The following is a 27,510-nucleotide window of genomic DNA, read 5'->3' on the forward strand; positions in this document are numbered from 1 at the left end:
TATGAGCTCTTGAACACCAATGTCCTTTCCATGAACCATCGAAATGTTCTCCTTCACATGCTCCATAGTCCATAGATATCTGTTAACTGCAAATTTTAAGTTTCCCCTTCTCTAAGTGTTGTTCCCACTCGATTTTTTTATAACAAGGGTCCTCTTTTGTATATGCAGGACAAAACAACACAATAACGTTTGTTGATTTAAATGGCAACACAATTCGGAATATACCTGTTGTATCTGTGCACTAACATTATAACCCCTGCTAATCATAAAATCCACAGTTGCATCTTCCACCAAGATATAGACAATGCAAGCGGCCCACCTAGATAAGATAACAGGAAAAAAATATCATTAGATCCAAGATCCCCATTTTAATAAGATATTATGATACAGTAAGACCAATGACGTAAAAACTAGAACTTTTTTCTGAGTATAACATCTAACTTCTTTTTTAAACAATTATGGTCATATTATCTACTTTGCATTTGGTCAGCACATACTAGAATCCATTATTGCAAAGTACTTAGTCATAATAGGTGCTGTTAGAGAAGAAAATACAAACAACAGTTTTATAATGTTAGTGATGAATAAAAGGATAACATACCAAAACCAGAATGTATCATCCGCATTAGTTGATCTCTGATGTTTAATGGTTATTCTGAGCCACTTTCACAAGTAATTAAAAATGTTAGATTACAGATTGTACGAGTGAACCATGAATAAAAAATGCAAAATGCTAGGTGCTGAGGCAATTATAAGGCTTGCTCCTCCTCTATCACATTTTTGCAGGCAAGTCCAAAAAGCAAGAGGCAACAGTTGTTAAAATGTCTATTGAAATAAGTAAATGCATGAATATTTTTGGGAAAAAGAGGAATGCAAGGCTTGCGGATGTTAAAATAATAGTTAAATAGTTAAATATTCTCTTAATTCATTCATCCCATCTATGTTAGTTCTCCATTCTATTTTGGAATATTCCAAATACACACCTATAATGGGTAGTATGATCTTCTTTGACGGACGAATTTACAAATAATATTGATAATTTTCCTAACTTATCTTTTAACTTATTTAAAGATGAATGTTATATTTATAATGTTTTTAAAACATTTTTATAACAAAATAATAAGCGACAAGTTATTACAGGTTGTTATTAGTAGTCAAAAAAGTAATTTTTGTAATAGATTTAAATTAGAACCAAAAACAATTACTACTTATAATTTGCGAAAGTATTTGAGAAATCTTATTTGAAAGATTAATAGTATCTCTTTTTACTACCCTTATTTTAATTTAAGTTAAGAAAAACAATTTTGAAAAACTCTACTCCTATTCCTTTTTTTTTTTTTTTTTTTTGCCCCAAAGGACTTGTCCAGTTTCAACTTTTATTTAAAGTGCAATGCATGTTAGGTCTTTTATTTACGAGCGAAAGTGTCTTTGATATTCTCCACTTGTTTCGGAGAAACGAAGGGAACGACAACTCAGCGTAACACACTGCCCCACTACTGCGTTTCTTCGTCATCGCCACTGTAATTGTTGCTGCTGATGTGCTGCTGCGAAGATCGCTGTGAGGGCCACCATGTATTCGTTTGCTCACAGGCCGGAAGTTAGCATTACCCAGCCGCTTCACGAACTCCAACTACAACGGACTCTTCTCTCTTCTTCTCTACTGTAGATAAAATAATGCGGCGGAGTGCATCTAAAAATGAGGAAAAAAAAAAAAAATCCTAAAAGTAGTGAGGTATTGGGCCAGCCGAACAGGCCCAGAAACACTGAGAGCTCTTAAGAAAATCTATGTGTCCAAGTTTGTTTTGTTTTTGATTTTGTTTTGTTTTTTTTTTAATATCTCCTTATTACCTATTGATTGTTTAATGATATATTATGTATCTGATGCATGTAACCACATTTCTCAATGAATCGGCTTGTGAGGTCCATCCCATGTGAACGATGGTTATATGAGAAATTATTAAGTATTTTTTAAGTACAGTAACGTGTCTTTCACATTCATAATAGATTCTACTAATTAAATTATGGTAAAATCCATTATAAATGTGAGAAGATAAAGTACCACAACTGTATCATTTTCCAATTATATATATCAGATAGATAATATCATCTTTCCATGGTTACTAGTCGTGTAAGTCAGCATACTCATAGTAATTTTTGTGATAACTCAGATATTATGCTAATAATAATAATGCCAAAGGTGTAATTTCCACAATTTAATATGGTAAATTTGTAATTAAAATAATGTTACTTTTACTGCACTATTACTAACACTACTATACTAGGGGAGGGGAAATGGAGGTTGGAATCACTAATAAGGCATCACAAAGATATCATTATCACTAAATTTTCAATTGAATCCTAACATGTTAGTTTTGTTGAGGATTTCATTTAATAGCAACACCTTCTTTTTTTATATACTATTCACAATTTGTCATATTAGTAAGTTGCAACAATGACAATATCACTTTTATACTTAAGCCAAAACCCTTGTTGAGATAGACCCGTAAATGCAGACAACAATCAAAACACAAGCATTACTGATCTGAGTATTCAACCACTGCCACTCAAATGGTCATCCCATCCATGTTTATGTTCTTATGTATTATCGGTAATTTTTTTTCTATAATGTAGATCATTTAATAGGCTAAGAATCTCCTATATGATAGACAATTGAGTGGAAAATGAATGAGTTTACTGATGATACAACCTATAGACAAATGTCCTTGTAGTACAAATAGATGCTAAAATACAAAAGAATAATTTCAGGGCGTAGCCAGAAATTTTTGTTGGGGGCCGAGGTAATATTATCATATTGATTTGCAATTCAAAAAAAAATACAAAGTGTGACATATATACATATATGCATGTCTTCTTGCATTAGTTTAAAAAAAAACATTAAATTAATCAAAATTAGACTACATTTATAAGAAATTATATTTATAGAAATAAATATAACAAAGTCACTATAAACAACCATAAAATAAACAGCAGTTAAATTCAACCAAATTAGACTACTGTTGTCAAAAATAAATTCAAAATCAATTTCATTCGTCCCAACTAAATTCAAAATCAATTTCATTCCCACTAGTAGTCTAATATTGTACCTCATGGTCTCTCTTCTCTCTGGTGATAATCCCACACCAGTACACATATGTCTTGAATAGCTATGGGATATGCCTCACTCAAGAAAAAAAAAGTGAGATATGGCTAACATGTCTTAGAGAAGGAAAGGAAAAGTCAAAAAGATGAAAAGTAGGAATTTGGGTGTGGCATTTTTATGGCTACGTATTGGAGGAGGGCCAAGTTTTTCTCATAGGGGGGCCAGCTCTAAATGAAGAGTGTGAGACCTATTTGTTCCTTGATTATAATAATAATGTTTTTTTTTTTGACTATTTACAATACTTGTTTTCACTTGTTGATTACAAGAGTCAGCCTACCTTGTACAATTGTTCCTTTACTGTCTATAAAGGTCAAATACTTATTTACACTAGAAAAATAGGGTATCATCTCAAATTGATATTATTTACCATCAAATATACCAAATTTGCAATAGTAAGAAGAAATTGTGCAAGTTTGTGTGAACTAATTTTATTGTAGATGTTATTTTTCTTTCCACAAATAATGAGTTTTTTTTTTTTTTTTAAGGGAATGATAATGGTTCAGATTTGGAAGAAATCAAGTTCTTCTATCCCAAATCCTTTAACTATTTTACATACAAAACCCTATAAATTCCAGGAATTGCATCATAAACTCATCCCATTTATATTTAAAAATGCCAAACCAAAGCTTGCCTATTCCTCTTAGAAATTAAATTCTGTAAAGATGTGATGTAAAACCCATTACCTCTCCAATCCTAACATGCCACATTATCTTATTACATATTTAAGAAAAGCTCAATTACACTTAATCAATTCTAAAACCCATATATAAATTCAACCAAATTGAGAATTTATTAAGCGCTATTAGGTGTGGTAAGATATATTAAATTTAAGTAAAATGCTAATGTGGCAATCATTATTAGAATGTATAAAACATAAATTTTCTACCCCATCCTTACTAAATTCAGAGTCTTTATCTTACCATGTTTGTTCAAATGTCTATTGAATCTTGTTAATGGAATTGGAGGGGCTCAAATTGAGTAAGCCCGTAGTTGGGCTTAGGCCATTTTCCTAGTTTGGGCTCCTGGACTATATAATCAAGAGGGACAACTGTAGGCATACCAAAAGGCAAAGACCTTGAATTCAAGGCATAAAATTTTTTAAAAAAAGAAAAATGAAAAAGACTCTTGCTTTAGAGAAACCCAGTTATTCCCTTTGGCCAAATTACACATAGGAATGGCAACGGGTCGGGTTCGGGCCGGTTTTTTCATATCCGAACCCGACCGCGGGGCAATACCCGTAATCCAACCCGGCCGTTTAGGATACCGGGTTTTTTTCGGGCCCAGACCCGCCCCAGCCGGGCCCCACGGGCCCCGCGGGCCCGTTTAGGATTGGCCCAATTCGCGGCCCAACCGCACAAAAAAAAAAAAAATAAGCCCAAATTTTTTTGTAATTTGAAGCACGTAATTTGAAGAGAAAATTATCTAAAAATTGAAAATAATTTAATCACGGCACGCGCACCCCTGAGATTTTTGACAAAAATATATATATATATATATATGCCCATTCCAATCCTAAAAGCACACCCATTCTTAGCCCATTAACAAATTTACAATAACTAAAAAAGAAAAAAAACCCAGATCCCTTCTTAGTTAGGACCCATCTAAATAAATTATGATTCAAAATCTAAATAAATACACACAAATCACAACATCAACTTCACAAGTCACAACCATTTACTCCCAAAAATAAAATATGAATTTGTTAAAAAAAAAAATTACATACGCTGCGTATGCAACGGTTCAAGAGGGATTCCAATCAGTGATCCTCTGAGTCTTTGACACCGTCATCTAAGTCCTAAGTCTCCTAACCAGTCAAGTTTGTGTGGTGACTGTGAGCCATACGCCTCTCTCTTCTCTATGCTCTACAACTTTAAGTTTCTTTTTTTTCTTCTTTTTTTTTCTTAGGCTTCTACGACTTTAAGTTTGAGACACTTTCTAGGTTTTGGGATAGAAGAATAAGTAGTGTTGACGTTTTCACTGAAGGCCGAAGCTGAAGAAAAACGGCGACAGCTCGACGAGGAGAGTCAATGGCGTGAGCTGAGGGAGAGGGACTGAGGGTCGGAGTGAATCGGCGGCGTATGTGGGTTGGGTGTCTCGCCGTCTGAGCTTTGATGGTGTTCACAGTGGTGGTTTGAGATAAAGTGAGGGTGAGGGAGCGTGGGAATGTCAGATTGAGGGAGGGAGGCTGCTGAAGAAGAAATGGGGGATTAGGGAATTTAGGGTTAGATTTAGGGGCATATATATAATATATATATTAGGTATTTTAGTAATTTAGGTACCGGGTTTTACCGGGTCGGGTCACGAGTCGGGTTTCGGATTTTTTAATAAAACCCGGACCCGACCCGGACCCGCTTCAGGTTTTTTTTTTTAAAACCCATACCCGACCCTATTTCTAATCGGACCGGGTAAAATCCGGCCCATTAAGGTCGGGCCGGGCCGGGTACCCGCGGGTCGGGTAAAAATTGCCATCCCTAATTACACAGTCCTCCCCCTAAAAAATTGATGGGTTACTTTGAAGATTTCCCACGTAAACTTCCACTGATTTTAGTCATTTTACCATTTGAGAGCATCTTCGGCCAACCCAAGGTACGTTGAGGAATTTTACTTTGTTTTGTAAAGTACACTATAAAGTTGGTATAATATATATGGGTCGGTTTGGATACAACTTATTTTGCTAAAAATTAAAAACTAAAAACTGAAAACACTGTAGTAAAATCATTTTTAAATGTGTGAATAGTGCTGCAGGATCCATTTTTAATGAAAAAGTTACTGAAAAGTGAAGTTTGTGGGTTTTGTGAACATGCACGGGACCCACTAATGTGCATTGTACACAGGAGAAAAGTCAACCACTGCGGCTAAAAAAAAAAAGGAAAACGCTGAAAAGTGATAACGCAAACACGAAAACGTGAATCCAAACACTCACATAGTGTACTTTTTTTGTAAAGTACACTATAAATTTAGTTCAATACTTGAACTCTTGTTCCTTAAAGTACTAAACTTATCCTAGATCTACCAAAATACAAGTAAAGTGCGCTTTGTTAAAAGATAAGCCAACTCTATATGACATATGTTCTTAATATGATTCACATATGTCCTAACATCTAACTATGTTCATGTCAGAACAATAATTATTTTATGCATAAAATAAAGGGATCTACACTCTGTAAGAGTGTAGATATATATATTTGATTCATAAAATACCTTCTTGTTTTGGACACTTGTCAAATACGAACATACCAATAAAAATAAAAATACTGAGACCTGCAACTCCGAAGCCTCCTCAAGGTGGTGGGTGCGGCAGCGGCAGCGGTTTCTCTCTAATTCTCACAGTCTTCTTATCCTTCATCGCCATGTTTGCCACGGTATTATATCTCAAACTATATCAACTCTTGACACAATATATAAATATTCTACCGCCACTGCTTTGTTCTTCATTGCCATCTTCATTAATTATCATCATCACATTCTTTCTCATTGATTTCAATAGCGTGCGTTTGCTTTAGCATCTGATCCCTCACATTTTCTGCATTATCGATTTGTTTTCTCCAGTAGTCACATTCAGCAGTGTTCAAAACTCAATTTGAATCAAATTAGTGGAGGACTTTGCGTTTTTAGTCTGCTTTAATTAGTTTGGCCTCATTGGATCTATGTTTTGCTTGATTTGATGTTAAATATGACTTGTTAGCAAAGCTTGCTTTATGTTTGTATCATATTCTCCAGTAATCACATTCAGCAGTGTTCAAAACTCAATTTGAATCAAACTAGTGGAGGACTTTGTGCTTTTAGTCTGCTTTAATTAGTTTGGCCTCATTGGATCTATATTTTGCTTGATTTTATGTTAAATATGACTAGTTAGCAAAGCTTGCTTTATGCTTGTATCATCTATATATATTAAAATACGGTTCCTTTTGAAGTTAATTTCCCATTTAGATCAAGTGTTTTTGAGAATCTCATGTAAGTCAAGGTTATCAAAGGATTAGAAGATTAAAAAAAATTAAACATAAATACCTACAAGTATTTTTATAGGATTATCTTTTTGAAAGTAGAAGATAAGTCCATAATATTTTCTCAAGCTCCAAAGAAGAAGATAACTTATTCGTTTTCTTCCATTGTAACATTGCTATTGAACCATAAAAAAATAAGTAGTTACTGAAAGTTCTTTGGATATCAACATTAAAAGAAAAAAAAAATTCTCATCTATTAAATATTTGCAATCACACAGTTCCTACACATTGTGAGGAGAATAACCACACAGCTATACTTAAGAATGAAGATATGTATTTGTCTTATGCATTATATGTGTATATGCATGTTGCCAATGCCAAGGAAACCGAATGGGTATGCAGTCAAAGCCATGTCAGCCCCATACAACGACAGAGTCAGGATTTCAGTCTAGAGGGAACAAAATTAAAAGATAATATTAAAAATAATAACAAAAAATTATTAATTTATATTAACAACAAAATAAATGATCAATTGTAAACAACTATAAATGTCATACAAAAACTACAATAAATGTAAACTATCATTAGACATCTAAGTTAACTCTAAAACAAATGAAAAAATAGATCAATTTGAAAATATTAGGAGTATAAAAATTTACTTGTAAAGTTGTATACATGTCTTGTTGTGTTGATTGCTTTTAAAAATATAAGTTAAATTCAATTTTTTATCTATTTTTCAAAGTATTTAAAATTAAAAAAAAATCACAGTTTGAAACTAAAATGACCAGAAATTGAAAAAAAAAAAAGTGTAAAATATAAGGCTATCAATTGAGGCGCAATAAAAAAAATTAAAAAAAAAAAAAACACAAAATGCAGTGATTATTATTATTATTATACTAAATTTAAGTTCCCAATTTGAATAAGTTTTTAAAAAAAGAAATTAGTTACCAAACTAAAAACAATTAAAACTAGTATAATGTTTGTTCTTGGCTAGCCAGCTGGTCTTTTGATTTGCTACACTCCTTTACTTCTTGGTAATTGCTGCTGCCAGGGAGGCATTCCCGAAAAAAGAAAACATTGGATTAGTGTTTTCTTTATGGAGTGACTAATCTGGTTGAAATTTTAGAAATGTTTTGAATCTCAACCACTGGAATAAATGTTTAGGACTTAGGGTTTGAGTTCAAAAATCTATGACATAATTATAAATTCTATAGATAGTGATTCTGTCATCATCAACTATTACGAATAGTTTGTCCATTTTGCACCAAGTCCCAGAAGGCCATGTTGGGGTTTACTGGAGAGCAGGCGCCCTTCTAAAGACAATTAATGATCCAGGTTTCACTATGATCCTTTCTTTATGATTTTCATTCAGTAGTTGCTTTCCTAGCACTTAAGAAATGTCTGCTTGTACTTAATTTTCAGGTTTTCATCTGAAGCTGCCTTTTATAACCCGTTATGAGCTTGTTCAAGTAACCCTTTAGACTGATCAGGTAAAATTCGATGAATTTGAACTGAAAATTGAGGAATTTCATCTTGTCAGTCTAATGCTCAAATCCTTCCTGTGAATGTAATTGCAGGTGAGTGATATTCCTTGTGGTACAAAAGGAGGTGTAATGATCAACTTTGAGAAGATAGAGGTAAAGTTACAAGATGTTGCTCTTTATTAACATTATGGTTTCGCTAGGGTTTGAAATGCTCAGCTTATATTTGCCTTTTCAGGTTGTTAACCGGCTTCACAAGGACTATGTGCATGACACTTCGCTGAAATATGGGGAGCAGTATGACAAGATATGGATATATGACAAAATTCATTATGAGATCAATCAGTTCTGCAACTCTCTCATTCTCTTCAGCAAGTCTACATTGATGTTTTCGATCAAGTATGTATACTAAAGAAAACATACCCTTTGGAAAATATTTTGGGAGCTTCTAATTTTGCTTTACACTATCAGAAGTCTTCCAAGTGCTATTAAAGTAGTGTACTTTTCTTCCTTTGCTTTAGTAGTTTAATCTGATATATTGTTTAGAATAGTGAAATCTTAAACTTAAAGTTGAACAATTTGATCCCTCCCCAAATAAAGTCCCTGCAAGTTGTGCCATCTTCACTTCCAAGGATTTGTTAGAATAATGTGGCCCATCATGATATTTTATGATGTCTCTATTATCAATAAATAATTATTCAAAATTTATTGTGAAATTATGCAATATTTTTATGATATAAAATATTGGTATATTAAAATATGTCTACTTGATTTAGTTGACTAAGATTATGAATGCATTCATTATAGTCCTTGACTTGACCATATCCATCATGATGTAGTCTATTCTTATAAATACATTGTTGGACCATGACGGAAATGAGGTGCAAGTTAAAATTGCTTAGACGATGAAAGACAATAAGGGCTAGTCTTTCAATGGTTAATGCATAATAATCTTGGAAGTCCTTCCATGATGAGATTCATGCATGTTGAGCAATTGGCCTTAATAAATCTATCCTATCATTGTCAGTATCTTGGCCTCCTATTAGAAGTTTTGTTATCATAGTGATTCTAGATATGAATGATAGATGAATCCATGCGTTACAAAAGTAATGACACGTTAATGAACTTCTTTATTAATGAATCTTATTAAAGAAATTGTTTATTAACAAATGCAACATATCTGTTACAAGAATTTTTATTATGATACGAAGGATTTTATGGTTGGTCATGTCCATTTTGAATGTTATAAATATTGTCTAGGCCATACTTGCAAGGGATATGTGAGAAGAGAAAAGAAAGCTCTTGTTAATCCTGACTAGCTGAGGAGAGCAATGATGCAGGAGCATCTTCTAAGCTGTTTTAAGATGTTTTTATTTGAGCTCAAGGTAGCAGCCTCAACTGTTGAGAACAATTAGTTACAGCTCTCTTTGTGTCTAAACAAGAGCCTTAAGGCAGTTAGCTTATATGGCAATCATTCTTATTTGAATTAGTTAGTCTTGTTAATGAATTAGTTACATGCATTAGATGTAAGCAATGTTAGTTTGACAATTGGCAAGATACTAATTGATGAAGTGTGACTTCGTCAGCCAATGAATGCGACCAGAGACGAACTGAAACCTTGTGAAAGACCGTTTCCTGAAGGATGGTCACCGGTGTGGTGCCTGCCACAACGTCTCCGATGCTAAAGTCAGTGTCGAGAATTATATGAGAGCAAAACAAACAAACAGCATCAATGTAAGAGAATGTTCATACCTCTCTCGTGGGGGGATGTGAGGGATTTATATATGTTGTTGTAGATTTTAGCCGTTGGGTGATTTATGGTGCTTTAACTTCCCTCTGCGTAACGCCTGCTGGCATTATTAAGTGGCTTTAAGTTGGTCCCAATGGTCTGTTCGTCTGGATGTGTAACCGCCCCTTATCATTTACTGATGGTAATGATGGAAGGGCTATCCTCGTCATTAACGTGTGTTCTCGTCACTAAAGATCTTCCTCGTCGTCAGCCTTACCTCTTGCAGGATCTACTTCGTCAGTCCCATCAGTTGCCCCCGGATTCCATGGTCGTCATGACGCGTCGTGTTGACCAAGAAAGGTGAAAGGTTTCTGGGCAGCAGGCGGTTGGGTTTTTGAGCCGCATTTAATGTGCTGCGGCGGTTCCTTTTGGGTTATGGCCCACGTGGCACCTTTTGGTTGGAGGAGTTAAGGCTGCATATGATGAGCCTCCTTGATTTTCCCACTGGTTTTTCAGCTTCCCAACATTTGGTTTTTAAACTTCCCCTTTCCCCATCATTTTCTTTTCACTTTTTCGAAAACTCCCTTTCAACATTGCTCTGGTGTTCTTCTTCTTTTCTTCCCAGTGATTTTCTGCGCAGCGCCATAGTTGTCTTCTCCGAGGTAAGTTTTTTCCTTTGGCTTTCTGTTTCCCTTGATCTCTTTTGTTGTTGTAAATTTCTGATCTTTTATTTTTGCCTTGCTGGTTTCTTCTTTGTTTTTCTTCTTCTTTGGTTTTGGGGCGCTTTAGACCTCCTATTTCCTAGCTTTTCATGTGCAATAGCTTTAAGGTTAGGTTAGAGTGCCCTTCAATTTCATTCTTGTTCACTTGATTAGGGGGGGTTTTAGGGACTTTCCCTCACCTAGAAAACTTTATTCACGAGGGCAATAGTTTGGCTGTTGTGTTGGCTGATTTATTGCCAATCGTTCACCAATCTATTGAGTGGTTTGAAGAATTAGTGAGGGAAAGGACGATGTTAGAAGTTAGGTCTAGCGAGCTTGATACTGGGCTGTCGTCTAGCGGCGGCCCAGCAGAAAAGGATACGGCTGTCTCCGTCCCTCGTGAGGTTAGGGCTTTCCATGCCCTGGAGGAGAGGTGTGGATTGGACGATGATACCCTTAGAAGATTTCGTGATAGATTCCAATTCCCAGACCGGGTTAGGGTTCGTCTGCCTAACGAGGAGGAACAGGCTTGCCACTTCTTCCCAGGCGAGGTGCACTTCTATGAGTCCGCCTTCGTCTGTGGGTTGAGGTTTTCCGTCCATCCTGTCGTGATGGAGTTACTGGATCAGTTTGGCATTGCTCCCGGGCAACTCATGCCAAATTCGTGGAGAATATTGGTTAGTTGCATGGGCATATGGCTGGCTACCCTGGACGGAGACATGCTTAGGGTAGACGAGTTCAATTATTTGTATCGTTTGAAAGCGTCGAAGGAGCACGGGTACTATGAATTGGTGCCGTGGGAGAGGAGTACTAGGATCGTCAAGAAGTTACCCTCGTCCTTTAGATACTGGAAGTCCAGGTTTTTCTTTGTATCTGGGGACGATTTCGAAACCCCCTCGGGCGAGGTTTGGGGTGATCTCCCGAGATTGCATCATCGGTGGGGAACCCCGACTTTAGGTGCGTCAATATTCCCTTTGATATACTAATCCTCCTCGTCTACGTCCATATCGTCATTGAATATTTTGCCTTTTTTTTTGTGTAGTTAAAAGACGACCCAAATTGAAGAGCAGGTACAAGAGTCGAGTTCAGAAGGCGATCGAATACGCGCAGACGATCGAAAACTGGGACGACTTGGTTGATCCCAGGACACTCGCCTTCTATTGCCTGGGGCCAGATCCGTCGGACTTTGTTCTGCGAAACATTGAAATTGAGGGGAAGAAGAGTAAGTATTGAGTTCGTCGGTATTTATATCCTACGTAGCAGTTTTTTTTTTTTTTTTTTTTTTAACAAGTGTTTTCTTCTCTGCGGAGATGACGACAAAATTTAACAAGGAGTTGTACGCTAAGATGAGATCCAAGAAGAGTGAGCCTTTGTCCAATTTAGGAAAAAAGGCTGTGCGTGTCACCGGGAAGAGCAGTTCAGCGCTTCCTATTTCCTCTATCAGCCCAGTCCCGTCGGGGGTCGCGACGACGAGGACTGCTTCTCCTACTACCTCGTTGGAGGAGATTGAGGTTACCCCAGCTTCAAAAAGGCCGAGGTTATCTGAGAAGGAGAAGGAGAAGGAGAAGAGTGTGCCTCGTCCATCTACTTTCTGGACTGACGAGAGGCTGACCGTGGATAGGGCCCACGAAGTGGTGACCGCTGCAGATTTGAAAGTTTTGTTAGGTGTCCCATTTAATGACGTGGTGGCTCGACACGTCCATAAGCTCGTGCAGGTAAACTTGTTTGCATTCATTCCTTTCTTCGTTCTCTTCTTTGCATCATTTCTTTTGTTGACGATCATGAACGTTTATCTTCAGGTACTGGGTGAGAGTATGCACATAGCTTCTGAATATCTCACTCAGGAGACGAAGGTAGCGTCTTTAACGTCCAGGATGGAGACCTTGGAAGCGGAGAATTCCACGCTGCGGAAGAATCTCATTGAGTCTATGGGCGAGTCCGCTTCCTTAAAGGAGAAGTTGAAAACTCTGGATGACGAGCTGAGGGTGGAGCATCAATTGACGCTAGAGAAGGATGAGCAGCTTATAAGTACCAAGGAATCGCTGAAGACGATAGCTGCGAGGTCAATTGAAGCATTCCAGACAACCGACGAGTATAGCACCGTCTTGTTCAGCTGGTACTTCAAAGGATTTGAGCTATTGAGGAGGTATTTGCTGAAGCATCCTTCTAGGGTGGATATGGAGAAGCTAGACTTGGAGGAGGTTGATCAGGAAATGGCAGCTGACGAGGCTGGCCAATCTTCTGCCATCGTGTCTTTTGCCCGTGAGGATGCTCCTGTTGACGACGCTCCAGCTGATGATGGTGCTACCAATGCCTGACCCTGATACTTAGGAAAACTTTTGTTGTGAAAATTTCACATCTTTTTTTTTATTATTTTTTAGGTGCCCACTGTGTTTTTTAGGCCAAATGTTTGAACAATTTTCTACTTATTTTATTTTGGTAACCCAGTGTTTATGGGTTTTATGTAAAAACAATGGTAATTACCCTTCAGTTTGGGGTTTTTAAACTGAATTTATCTCGTACTTACTTAACTTTGTCATATGCTTGACTGTTTGTATGTTTGACGAGTTTTGCTTGGGTCCACATGCTGTGAAGGTTTCTTAATCCAATTTTCCTCTTTCCCATCCATAGCCGTTCTCTTGCTACTTAGCCTTTTTTGTCTGTTTAGGGATTTACAATCGTCAGTAGTTTACATCCATCAGTGCGGAATCTTACTACTTAGCCAATTTTTTAGCTTTTATACTTTTTTATCGTCAGTAGTTTACATCCGTCAGTGCGGAATCTTACTACTTAGCCAATTTTTTGGTTTTTGTTAAATCCATTGAACGAGCCTGTATAAACACAAATATTGGCTGAATAATCTGTTTATTGAGTATTATTGATGAATATGTCCTTACATTACATCTACTGATGGTATTTCTTCAAATGTTCAATGTTCCATGATCTTGGGAGTCTTTGTCCGTCTAAGGTCTCCAGATGGTAGCTGCCTTGTCTGGAGTAGTGAATGACTTTGTATGGTCCTTCCCAAGTAGGGCCGAGCTTTCCTTGGGCTGAATTTTTGGTGGCCGGGGTTACTTTGCGTAGGACGAGGTCTCCTATGTCGAGTCGCCTGAGTTTTACCCTTTTGTTGTAGTATTCTGCCATCTTCTTCTGGTATCCCGTCATTCTGCTGAGGGCTTCATCTCCTACTTCGTCAAGGCAGTCTAGATCAACTCGCAACAAATCGTCATTCTCTTCTTCTTTGAATGCTTCCAGTCGGGTACTGGTGACTCCGACTTCGACAGGGATCACTGCTTCTGTACCGTATGTAAGTCTGAAGGGGGTTTCTCCCGTTAGTGTCCTGGCCGTGGTTCTGTAGGCCCACAGGATGTTGGGTAGTTCTTCTGGCCAGGCACCTTTCGCATCGTCCAGCCTGGCCTTTATGATCCTGAGCAACGTGCGGTTCGTTACCTCCGTCTGTCCATTCACTTGGGGGTGGCTTGGTGACGAGAATTGGTTCTTGATGCCTAGGCCTGAGCAGAAGTCTTTGAAACCCTGGCAATCAAATTGTCGTCCATTGTCTGATATGATCGTCCTTGGGATCCCGAACCTGCATATTATATTCTTCCAGACGAAACCCTGGATTCTGGTTTCGGTGATGGTCGCCAGTGCCTCTGCTTCAACCCATTTAGTGAAATAATCAATAGCAACTAGCAAGAATTTTACCTGACCTTTTCCCTGAGGCAGGGGGCCAACAATGTCGATTCCCCATTACGCAAACGGCCATGGGGATGTTATCGTTGTCAGCTTTTCTGATGGCAGGGATTGGACATTCCCGAACCTCTGACATTTGTCATATCTCTTGACGAACCTTGACGCGTCGTCCTGCATGGTTGGCCAGAAGTACCCAGTTCGCATAATCTTTCTTACCAGGGATCTCGGCCTAGCATGGTCCCCGCAAATCCCTTCGTGTACCTCTCTCATGATGTATTCTGCCTCTCCTTCTTCAACGCACCTCAAGTAAGGCATGGAAAAACCTCTCTTGTATAGGGCGTCATTGAGAATCGTGAATCTGGCGGCTCTCTTCTTGATCTTCCTGGCTTCGTCTACGTCCAGGGGCAGGTGTCCATCCTGGAGAAAAGACATTATGGGCGTCATCCAGCTGCTTTCGCCCCGGACTGCGAATGTTAAAACTTCTTCTATGCTGGGGTTTTTCTGCGTCTCCATCATCAGGTCTATCCTTGACTCCGCTTCATCTGACGAGGCTATTTTTGACACTTCGTCCGCGGCCCTATTCTGGCTTCTCGGAATTTGGGCGAACTCCACTTTTTCGAATTCTTTCGTCAAGTGGTTCATCAATTTGAGGTATTTCTGCATTCGTTCCTCTTTTGCTTCATATTCCCCTTTTACCTAACCGATTACTAGCTTTGAGTCGTTTTGGATCAGTAGGTTCCTGGCCCCAAGCTCTTTCCCTAGCCTTAGACCCGTCAGGATTCCTTCGTATTCAGCCTCGTTGTTAGTTGCAGGGAATTTCAGCCGGACTCCTTACTTCAATATTTCTCCGTTGGGGGTAGTTATGACTACCCCTACTCCCCCTCTTTTTTGGGCTGACGAGCCATCAGTTTGTATCATCCATGTCTCGTCTTCGCTGGCACGATTGAGCTCGTCTAGATATGTGAACTCGGCTATGAAGTCTGCCAGAGCTTGTGCTTTAATGGCCGTCCTTGGATGGTACTCTACGTCGAATTGGTTGAGTTCGACCGCCCACTAGATCATCCTCCTCGCGGCTTCTGGTTTTCTCATTGACTTCTTGATGGGCTGATCCGTCATCACTAAGATTGGATTCGCCTGGAAGTATTGCCTGAGCTTGCGCGAGGCTACAATTAAGGCGAATGTGATTTTCTCGATCTTCGGGTACCTGGCTGACGTAATAAACCGGGAGCTGTTTCCTATCTTCTTCTCGGATTAGCGCTGCACTGACTGCTGTAGATGATACAGCTAAATATAAATACAAGTTCTCACCTTCCTTTGACGGACTCAGGAGTGGCGGGTTGTTGAGGTAAAGCTTGAGCTCCTGGAATGCTGTTTCGCATTCGTCAGTCCATTCGAAAGCCTTCTTCAGGGTCTTAAAGAAGGGTAAGCATTTATCCGTTGGTCTAGAAACGAACCTGTTCAGCGCGGCAATCCGACCTGTGAGCTTCTGGACCTCCTTGACGGTCTTAGGGGAGGCCATGTTGATTATTGCCTGTACCTTCTCGGGATTCGCTTCTATTCCTCTTTGGGACACCATGAATCCCAGGAATTTTCCTGAGGCAACGCCAAAAACGCATTTACCAGGGTTCAGCTTCATCTGGTATCGTTTGAGTGTTTCGAATGTTTCGTTCAGATCGTCCAGATGGGCAGGCTCCTCTTTGCTCTTGACGAGCATATCGTCAACGTACACCTCCATGTTCCTGCCTATCTGCTTGACGAACATTTTATTTACCAATCTCTGGTATGTTGCTCCAGCGTTCTTCAGTCCGAACGGCATTACATTGTAACAGTAGAGCCCTTGACTCGTGATGAAGGCGATTTTCTCCTGGTCCTCGTCAGCCATTTTTATCTGGTTGTACCCTGAGAACGCGTCCATGAACGTCAATAGCTTGTGTCCAGCTGTGGAGTCTACGAGCTGGTCTATTCTTGGGAGGGGAAAACTGTCCTTCGGGCAGGCCTTGTTCAGGTCCGTGAAGTCTACGCACATCCTCCATTTCCTAGTGGCTTTCTTTACCAGGACGACGTTTGCAAGCCAATCTGGATAATATACTTCCCTGATGAAGCCTGCCGTCAATAGTTTGCTCACTTCGTCAGCGACAGTTTGGTCTCTTTCTGGTGCAAAAGTCCTTCGTCTTTGCTTGACGGGCTTCCTTTCTGGATTCACATTCAACCTGTGTTGGATGGTTTCAGGAGATATGCCTGGCATGTCGTCATGGTTCCAGGCAAAGACGTCCAAGTTCTCCCGAAGAAACTTTACGAGCTTCGTTCTTATCTCGGGGCTTAGGGTCATCCCTATTCTGGTTGTTTTCGTCGCTTCCCCTTTGATCAACTCTACCGTTTCCAGTTTTTCCACTTTTGCTTCCTCTTTTTCTTCTACAATCCACGTGTGGTTCTCCTTAGCTGCGAGAACAGCTTGATAACATTCTCGGGCCAGCACTTGGTCTCCTATGATTTCACCAACACCGTCATCCGTTGGGAACTTCATCTTCAAGCAATACGTGGATGTGGACGCCTTCCACTTGTTGAGTGCTGGCCTTCCAATGATAACATTATAGGATGACGGACTATCTACTACCAGAAAGTCTATCTGACGAGTCAACTGTTTTGGGTCCGTCCCTACTGTGACTGTCAGCGTCACTATGCCCCTAGGATACACTCTATCACCGCTGAAGCTAACAAGCGGAGAGTCAAATGGATGAAGTCTCTTGGGTTCCAGCCTTAACTGTTGGAATGCTGAAAAGTAAATGATATCAGCAGAGCTGCCATTATCCACGAGGACCCTCTTTGTGTTGAACCCTTCTATAGTGAGCTTTATAACCAAGGGATCATTGTGTGGCTGTTTTACTCCTCGGGAGTCACTTTCGTTGAAGGTCATATCCTGATCAGTTCGTCTCTGCTTTGGCAGGTGTGTCACGTGGACGCTATTCACTTGTCGTTGATGTATTTTCTTAAGCGACTTGAATGAGCCCCCAGTGGTAGGCCCCCCGGCGATCGCCTGTATTTCCCCGACTACGTTTTGAGGGGGTTATGATTGACGGTCGTCGTTCCGGGAGGAGGACCTCTGTTGGCGTTTGTTTTCTTCTCGGAATTTGCTGTGTTCCCCCTTCTTTACAAATTTCTGCAACTTCCCCCTCCGTATCAACTCTTCTATCTGCTTTTTGAGATCCCTACAATCTTCAGTGTAGTGGCCGTGATCTTTGTGGAATCGGCAGTATTTACTTTTGTCGCGGACGTTGGGAGATGAGTGTAGTGGTCGTGGCCACTTAAGATAATGCTCGTCCTTAATCTGCGCTAAAATTTTGTCAACAGGCATAACGAGAGGGGTGAATTTTACCGTTCGTGGATTTTTGTCACCCTTCCTTTTAAGTCCGTCACTGATTCGATGATCTGGACGGTCGCGCTTCTGCCCTCTGCGATCATCTTCTTTTCTTCCTTTGTCCCCTGGTCTGTTCTCGTCCTTGATAGCAGCCAATGCGTCTTCAGCGTTCATGTACTTTTACGCCTTGAGGAGCATTTCAGCCATCGTCTTTGGAGGGTTCTTTGCGAGTGAACTGACGAGATCCCTGGACCTCAGCCTTGCCTTGAAGGTCGTCAGTTGCACCATATCGTCGGCTTCGTCTACCTCCAGTGTTTCCCTCGTGAAACGTTGTACATATGACCTCAAGGTTTCTTTTTCTCTCTGCCTGACGGTAAGCAAATGGTCAGCGGTCTTCTTTGGTCGTTGTCCTCCAATGAAGTGACGTAGGAAAGCGTTGCTCAACTGCTCGAACGTATCGATTGACGATGTTGGCAACTTCGTGAACCACTCTCGGGCAGCCCCCTTGAGTGTAGTAGGGAAGGAGCGACACAAGATTTCATCTGAGGGCTGTTGAAGTCCCAGGGTCGTCTTGAAGGTGTTCAGATGATCTTGAGGGTCCTTCAGCCCGTCGAAGAACTCGAGCTGAGGTAACCAAAATTTCGACGACACTGGGCAGTCAAGAATCGCTGTTATGAATGGTGAATCCGTCGCCCGGACCATCCGATCCACACTCCGCTCTGTTTTCTCTTTGATGGCGTTTCTTAGTTCATCCATCTCCTTCCTCATCTCCCTAAGAATATCTGAATTTTGCTCGACGGGAGTGTTAGGCCTTCGATGGTCACTTCTTCTGTTGCTATCCCCCTCATCTTCCTGATTTCCCTTCCAACGATTGTCCTCTTGCTGAAGCCGTAATCTCAATTCTTGGTTTTGCTTAGTTAGTTCTTCAACGGTGGCTGCAAGGGCTTGAACTTGCTGGGCCAGGGTTGCAGCGTCTTGATTAGACTCCATCTTGAAAAGAACAAGACTAGGGAACCACTATTTCGAGTCTGAACACGAAAACAATGTCGTTTCCCACAGACGGCGCCAAACTGATGAAGTGTGACTTCGTCAGCCAATGAATGCAACCAGAGACGAACTGAAACCTTGTGAAAGACCGTTTCCTGAAGGATGGTCACCGGTGTGGTGCCTGCCACAACGTCTCCGATGCTAAAGTCAGTGTCGAGAATTATATGAGAGCAAAACAAACAAACAGCATCAATGTAAGAGAATGTTCATACCTCTCTCGTGGGGGGATGTGAGGGATTTATATATGTTGTTGTAGATTTTAGCCGTTGGGTGATTTATGGTGCTTTAACTTCCCTCTGCTTAACGCCTGCTGGCATTATTAAGTGGCTTTAAGTTGGTCCCAATGGTCTGTTCGTCTGGATGTGTAACCGCCCCTTATCATTTAATGATGGAGGGGCTATCCTCGTCATTAACGTGTGTTCTCGTCACTAAAGATCTTCCTCGTCGTTAGCCTTACCTCTTGCAGGATCTACTTCGTCAGTCCCATCACTAATGGTTGTTAGTTGTAGGACAGATTATATAAGTACTCTTGTACTCATTTTGTAACTAATTTTTTTGAGAACTAGTGATTTCAAGCCTTTGTGTGATTCTCATTGGAACTTGGTGTTCTTGTAGAGGTGCGTAACCACCTACTAAATGTTCTAAGCAACTCTCATTGCTAAATAAACCCAAAACAATTCAGCTTACACATTCCCTGAACCAAGCATCCTGATTACTTGTGAGGTCCTTGAATAATATAATCTAGGAAGAAATTTTTCACATCTTATTATTGATTTTTATTACGTATGCGCATGATATTATTGTTAATTGATAGATATATTATATTTGTTTCTCTTGAATTAATTTTTAAGTAAAATTCTAATGGGATTATCTCTCTTCGGGAATCTAACCCGTTTAGCCTCAACCTATGATTTGTTTATAAACGGGTTAGTTATGTTGGGTTCACGAGTCATGTCAGATTTTGTCATCTTTAAGTTGGTGTGAAGTTGCCAGCATTATAACTATACTTCATATAGTTGTGTAACATTATGCTACCATCAGCATGAGCTAGTGTAGTGTTTATCAAATCCTCTATTTATTTATTTCATGTTATATTGACAAAGCATTTGACTCTCACAGATTGATGAAAAGATAAAAGATGCTCTCCAAGGTGACTGCAGACATAATGCTCCAGGTATTGAAATCATCAGTGTTCACGTTACAAAGCCAACCATCCCAGAAAGCATAAGACACAATTTTGAACAGTTGGAAGAGGAACGCATTAAGGGTCAGTTTCTTTTTCCTGAATATGAGAGAAGGTCCTTTTACTTTCTTTTATTTTCCTCTGTTAGTTAAGCAAAGCAAATAGACAGACACACACACAATATGATTCTTGATATGCGGATTCTTTACAAATTAAATGTGTTTTTAATGCCCTTAAAGCCAGTTAGCCTTGGTCCAATGAGCATTAACATCACAAGCTTTTTTTGCTTATACCCAATTGTTGTACGTGCATGTGTTTGCACCCGCAATCGGTCAGTGGCAAACATATTGGATAATTTATTATATAATAAGCCTCCGAAGTTAATAGAGTGCATCATTCTGTGTTTTATGTTGTTACTTTGTTAGGTCCTAATTGCCATTGAGAAACACAGAGTGGTTGAGAAAGAGGCAGAGACAAATAAAAAAAAGGCTATCAGTGAAGCTGAGAATAGTGCAAATGTGGGAAAAATCCTTATGGAACAGAAGTTGATGGAAATGGATAGTGCCAGGAAGCAGCAAGAAATTGAGAACCAGATATACATGGGTCGGCAAAAAATTAAAGCCGATGCAAATCTCTACCAGTAAAAGTTCCATTCACTTTTCAGTTTAAAAGATATGATTTTTTTTTTTTTTTTAGAAGATATGAATAGTTTAAAAGATATGAATATGGTACTATAGAAATGACTAATGTTATTGCTCTCTCTACGTTTCTAGTGAATCGAAGGAAGCTGAAGCAAACCAATTGAAGCTTACACTGCAATATCTGGAGCTTAAATTCATCGAGGCCATAGTCTTGTGTACTTCCTGTAACAGCTGAATAGCTTCACTTGCCTTCAATTCTTACATGTATGACATGACATTATGTATTACATGTATGACATTATGTACAACATTATGTGTGATATTATGTTTGTATGAAATAATGTACAACATTATGTATTAAATTAATAAAAGTTATTTTATCATCTAGAATAATGGCAACATAAATGTTTTGATATTATCATATGGTCTTTGAAATGCATTGAATATAATTTTATATGGCTTAGTTACAGAATATATAAATCACAACTTTCTTGTAAATTCAATATTTTGATTTCGTGGCTAGTTATTAAATTGGGCATTTTATATGCGAAGACTATAATATATCAACTAAAATTATTTGTTTTGATCATAGAAATGGAGACTTTTAGTTGATATTTTAATGTATCAAGTGTATAAGATACATTGAATTAGACTGTGTGAGGTTAATTATTCTATTTACCGCTATAATTGGAATATTAAATCACAAGATTTTCATATTTACATAAATTCTCAATTTTAAGGGAATTGTGAACATGAATATAAAATGTTGTTTTCTTTGATGTATTAGGAGTGAAATTTATTTTGACAATCAAAACCTCAATACATCTGAAAACCATTGATTTCAAATGCCTTTGATTTGAAATCTCTTGATTTTAAAATTCATTGTTTGAGTCTTTTTAAACAATGAAGGATTTGAAATTAATCATTTGAAATTATGTTGTTTGGATACCTAGATTTGGATTTAAGATTAATAAAATATATATTTTAATTATAATTTTTCTTAATCTTTCTACATTTAATTTTAAATACATGAGGTAATATTAATAATCTAATTAACGAGATGAGGACTAAATATCTTTAGTCATAGCCAACTGTAAGGACCAGATTTGAGCTCATAGCCCACTACTTAGATGAACCTAAACTCAAAAAACCCAAAACAATAAATTTATAGAGAATGGGTTGGAAAATTGGGTTTTAGTTGATCAAACTAACATTAGAATAGATTCAAATGACAAGAGAATGAATAGAAATAGGGTTGTATTGAAGAAAAATAGTCATCGGTAAGGTCCGAGATGCTACAGTGTTTGGATTACAAGTTTGGGTTCTGAATGCTACAGTGTTTCTTCTTGTGATTTTCGATCCTCTTTTCTTTGTTGCTTCTTCTTCCTTTTATATCTTCCTTCCCTTTTATTCCCCCTTCACACATGCATGCTAGATAGTTCTTGTGGATACTTGTCCCATCATCTCTTTCAATTAGTCTTGATGTAGTAGTTGTAAGGCTGTAACCTACTGTTCAGGTATCACCTCTACATTAATGCGGCCAGGGTGTTAGCTATAGTGCATTTAATGCGGAGATGGCAGCTTTCTTCCTTAGATATTTCAGGGCATTGGCCTGTTCATCACTCTTTCAATGCTTATCAACACCGATGAAACTTCTTGGAACTTCATTTCGAGTGACTAACAAACTTTTTTGGACATCGGCATTGGCTATCCGAGGACAAATTTATCCTCGGCCTATCCCTTGAGCCATTATGGTCAAAGCTAACCTTTGTTTACTAATACAGCCTTCACTAAATAAGATTTCTCATCTTCGGACAACCCCTTGTCCTCGAATTGTGCCACAGACTCGTAATATGAGCAAACAACGGGCTTCCAGGCCCAATATCCCTACACCAACTAAAAAAAAAATCTTTCCAACTATTGAGAACTAAAATGCTTTATATTAGCTAGAGAGGACATCTAAATGCATGTTCCCCCCCCCCAACATTCAAAATATCAAACTAAAAATTTTTTCTAAAGCTCTTAACAACTAAAAAGTTATTTATCAAGAGAGACAGATATTAAAAACCCAAAATGTGTCTTTTACACAACTTCCAGAAGAACAAATTAATGGAGACTAAGTAGAAATCGAATCCAATCCTTCTTACCATCATCATTTGAAAGAATTTTCAAATACTTAAAAATACCCTTGCACCTCCATGCATTAACTTCTCAACTATTTTGAATATTTCAAGCCATGTGAGTCTTGACAACTTTAAAACCACTATATGTATCTCTTCACCAGATGGTTGTGGATGCTCTTGATTTTTCTTTGCTATGAAGTACTTTTTAAGAGAGGAACCAATATCTGTGACAACTTCAACTAGTGGATCTTTCCTACTCCTTTTTCTTTGGTGAGGCTCAATTGCAAAACTTATTGATACCGAATGCTGACATGGTTATTGTGCAATGGGAAAAATCACCTCATTTTCTCCTTCCTCATCCATAATTTCTACTGCATCGTCCATATGTTCTACTCTAATGCCAGTAGCTCTATGTCTCCCACATAAGATCTAAATGTCCTTCCAATTGTCAATAACTTTGTTTTTATAAGCACCCGTTTTTGCATTTTTCTAAAGAAGTATATAGGGACTGGAATTGAGCACTCCTTCTATTGGATGAGAAGACTCAGATCCAACTAGCCCAATACAATGAATTTGTAGAGAGTAGGTCAAAGAGTTAGGTTTTAGTGCATGGACAATGGTTAATATGGTGTTTATGACAATCAAACAGAGATGAACTGAATTTATCAAAGAAAGTTTGTTCTCGGCACAATCAGAGGAGTTTTGTTCTAGTAAATATTGAATGAGAATGGTTACAGGGGTTCTTGAGATTGTTACAGTGCTATTTCCCCTGATCCCAGCCCCCTTTCTATGGTGGGTTCCTCCTATTATATAGTCTCTCTTTAAACAATTTTGGCCTTCCACTTGTTGATTATCCAATCCTATACTTGAGTGTCTGTCCCATCATACACCCTCTCTAGTGTTCTGTGAGTTGCGGTAACCGAGGTAGCACTGTTCATGGATAATTTCCTTATTAATGCGGTCAAGACGTTAATTGTGGGCATTTAATGCGGAGGTGACAGATTCTTCTTGAATTGCTTTTCCACTGTACTCCCATGGCCAACCCATTGTACCTGTCCTTTCCTTGAGATGCTCTGGTAGGCTGCCTTTGATGGCATGCCACTCTTCCCTTCTGTGATCTTGGTTGTCCGAGGGCAGGATCGTCCTCGGCGATGTTTCATGACACCTTGGACTTGCTTCTTTCGTCCTCGGACATTTTTTCCTCCTCAGCACGGGCCTTGGGTTTAGTATAAAGTGGGCTACGGTTGCCAAATTCTTTGGCCCCACAAAGTAAAAAAAAAAAAATACAAGCAATGAGTAACATAATAAAAACAAAACAATTGAAATCTACAAATTTATAATAGCAAATCCCAATAAATATTGTTCTCACAAAAAACCACAATTTAACATAAAATTCTAAGAATTTCAGAATTTGTTTTCCGGGATTTCACTTATTGTAAAAGGCACTCAAATACTCACTAAAAACCGAACCATAATCCAGAAAATTAATCCCAAATGGTCTATGAAATCAAGCCAAGCGCTCACATAAAACCCCACTGCAAACCCAGCTCTAAACACCACCAAAAACCAACAAAACATCCCTGCAAATTACCTAAAACTCTACTGAAAAAAAAAATCAATACAAACTGAAACGTTCGAAACACCGAGACTTCAGCTATTCCACTTCAACAAGGGCATCTACCCTAACATAAACTCCCTACTTAACATGAAAATAGTGCTGCACCATCCCAACATCAGACTAAACTACAACATCATATTGGTTCTAATCATACCCAAAATTTTGTTTTAACAAACAAACCAATCACAAACCCAGCTACTAGCAAACTTTAAAGAAAAGGTCATGAAGGATGGAATGAGGTAGAACTAGAAACCAGTTCCGGCAGAGAACTCTGTTTAGGATAGAGTTGCAACCACTTCCTTTTAAACATCGCCCTAAACTTGACATCTTTTCTCACGCGCTTCACTCTGATTTCCTCTGTTTTGACCTCTCCTCCATAAATTCTTGAGTTTCTTTGAGACCAAATGGGAGATAGTAGGCTTCCAAACCACTTTGCACAAGGAACTTATAAGGTTCTTTTCTTTGATATTAGGCAAACCACATCCTCATGGGTGCCAATTAGGCCCAATGCCAACAAGAAGCATTTCTGAAATTACCAGCAATCTTAGGAGTACAACATGTGAACATATATCATGATAACATCTACTGATACTGAAACGCCTTTCTAATAGTATATTCTACGTGCTCTCAGAGAAGTGTACCCTTTCTGAGTTTTCTTTTCCCTCACGCTCTCTAGAACCTAGGATCATGTAACCTAAGAAATGTTTGTTCTGTTTTGAGGGACTGTTTGCTAGAATGTGAGTGCGGCCTTTGTTGATATGTATGCATGATGGTGTGAATAAAATGAATTTCAATTTATAGAGTTTGAAATGTAATTTTCCCAAAAAAGAAAAGGAAAAAAGAAAGCATTTTCTAACAATTGGGCAATAGATTCATAAGTTCAACTATGAGCCTATGAGGTGGACTTTCTTACATCCAAAATCATATAAGCAAAGGCTTTGGGAGGATGTCCTTTACAATATTTTTTTAGAGTAATATTACAGCTACAAACTATTTGATAACATTTTTACAAATTGATGATATGACCAATTTCTTATTGATTTTCATTAAGGCCCACCATTAACATTATTTTTTCATTTACCAATAACCACTTACCAATCAGCCGTTTGTAAAAACTTTTGTAAAAAAGTTTGTATTTCTATCATTACTCATAAGTCATATCTATTCCCACTAGCCCCAATGACATAAGTAGTAGTGATGTTTATGTGGCTAGTCTCATTGACCACGACTCAAGACAATGGGATCGTGGTAAGCTATTCAATTTATTTGATACGGAGATAGCAATGAAAATCCTTTAGATCAATCTTCCCCATCCCCAACAAAATGACCAGATTTTTTGGTGTTTATCAAAATTGAGCTCTTTCTTAGTCAAGTCAGCTTATATGTCAATCATCCAACCCCAGTTAGCTGGCCCAAATCCTCTTAGTATTAAAGAATGGAAAGGTCTATGGAAACTTAAGGTCCATGCCAGATTCAAGAATTTCCTATGGAAGATTGCTTGGAGGATGCTCCCTGTAGGTAAGGAGTTGGAAAAAAGATTCCATATCCCAACTATTGAGTGCTTTTTATGCAAGAATGCAGTTGAGACAATTGAACATATTTTCCTCCAAAGTCCTTGGACCTCTCAAGTATGGCTTATGGCTCCATGGCCTTTAAATATGTCTAATTTATCACATATTGATGTTACAGAGTGCGTAAAGTGCATTATTGACCCCAAAGAGAAATTGGGAATAAGGGAAGAGGAGTCCCGTCATTTCCAATTATATGCCTCAATTGTGTGTGACAGGATTTGGATGCAGAGGAATAAGGCGAGATTGGGCGAAGATATTGGTTTGGTGGTAGATCTAGCCAGGAAAATTCAGAGCTCTTTCAACTAAAACAAAAAGCAGCTTAGGAAGAAGATTGTGGGGAAAAACTAGAATTGAATGAGTCTAGTTGGACCCCTCCTCTAGCTGGTTGGGTGAAATTAAATTTTGATGCTGCCATAAGAGAGAATAAAACATTAGTTGCAGTGGTGGGTAGAGACAATCATGGCAGAGTTGTTTTGGCTTGGACTGACATTTTGGACTCGGGAAGCCCTCTGTGGAGTGAAGCCAAAGCAGCCTATGCAACGGTAAATCAAGTAGTTGAAACTGGGCTCAAAAGAGTGATAATAGAAGGTGATGCTTAGAATGTTATTACTCTTAAAGACAAAAAGTCATCTTCTCAATGGACTATTGATGTAATATTGCAAAATATTTTAGCTCTTTGTAATCAGTTTGATGAAATGTCTTTTTCTTTTGTGAAAAGAGAGGGTAATTCCTCAACTCATTTGTTAGCCCATGAGTTCTTTGTTGTACCCTTTGTGGCTTCCTTTTGTGAAATAAAGATGTTTATTCAAAAAAAAAAAAAAAAAAAAAAAAAGGTCCTGTTTGGCACACGTCACTGGGATTAGGATAGGACTAATAGTAATAGTCCCATGTTAGGGCGTTTCCGCCTTTGGATATATGAATTTGAAGATATAAATACCGTATTTGGGACATTTTAGCCTCTGGTCACATGAATCCGAAGCAACCAATATAGTTCAATGACTGTAGGGTTATTGAATCCAGGGAGGGGATTGGGACAAAATATTCAGGGCATTTAAGTTGCGAAACAAAAAACTGGAGATCGAATCTCAGCCATGGAGTCCATGAGACTAAGCTGATCTGTGTCATCTCATTCTCTGCCAGCCACCACTCTTTCTTGAACTCATTTCTAGTTCTCAATCAAAACTCTCCAGTGAAGAATCCTGACTGTTCATCTATCCCACTGGAGCTGAGCTCTGCTGTTGAGTCCAGGAGATTAAGACCATGA

The 27,510-nt window shown here is 38.6% G+C and overlaps 1 pseudogene; it reads left to right on the forward strand.

Moving 5' to 3' along the window:
• Window positions 1-5,662: 5,662 nt before the first annotated feature.
• Window positions 5,663-21,169, forward strand: LOC112023211 (uncharacterized; annotated as a pseudogene).
• The last annotated feature ends 6,341 nt before the right edge of the window (window positions 21,170-27,510 follow it).

The sequence above is a fragment of the Quercus suber genome, unplaced genomic scaffold (assembly GCF_002906115.3).
Source record: "Quercus suber isolate HL8 unplaced genomic scaffold, Cork oak 2.0 scaffold_1160, whole genome shotgun sequence".
NCBI classification, from domain to species: Eukaryota; Viridiplantae; Streptophyta; class Magnoliopsida; order Fagales; family Fagaceae; genus Quercus; species Quercus suber.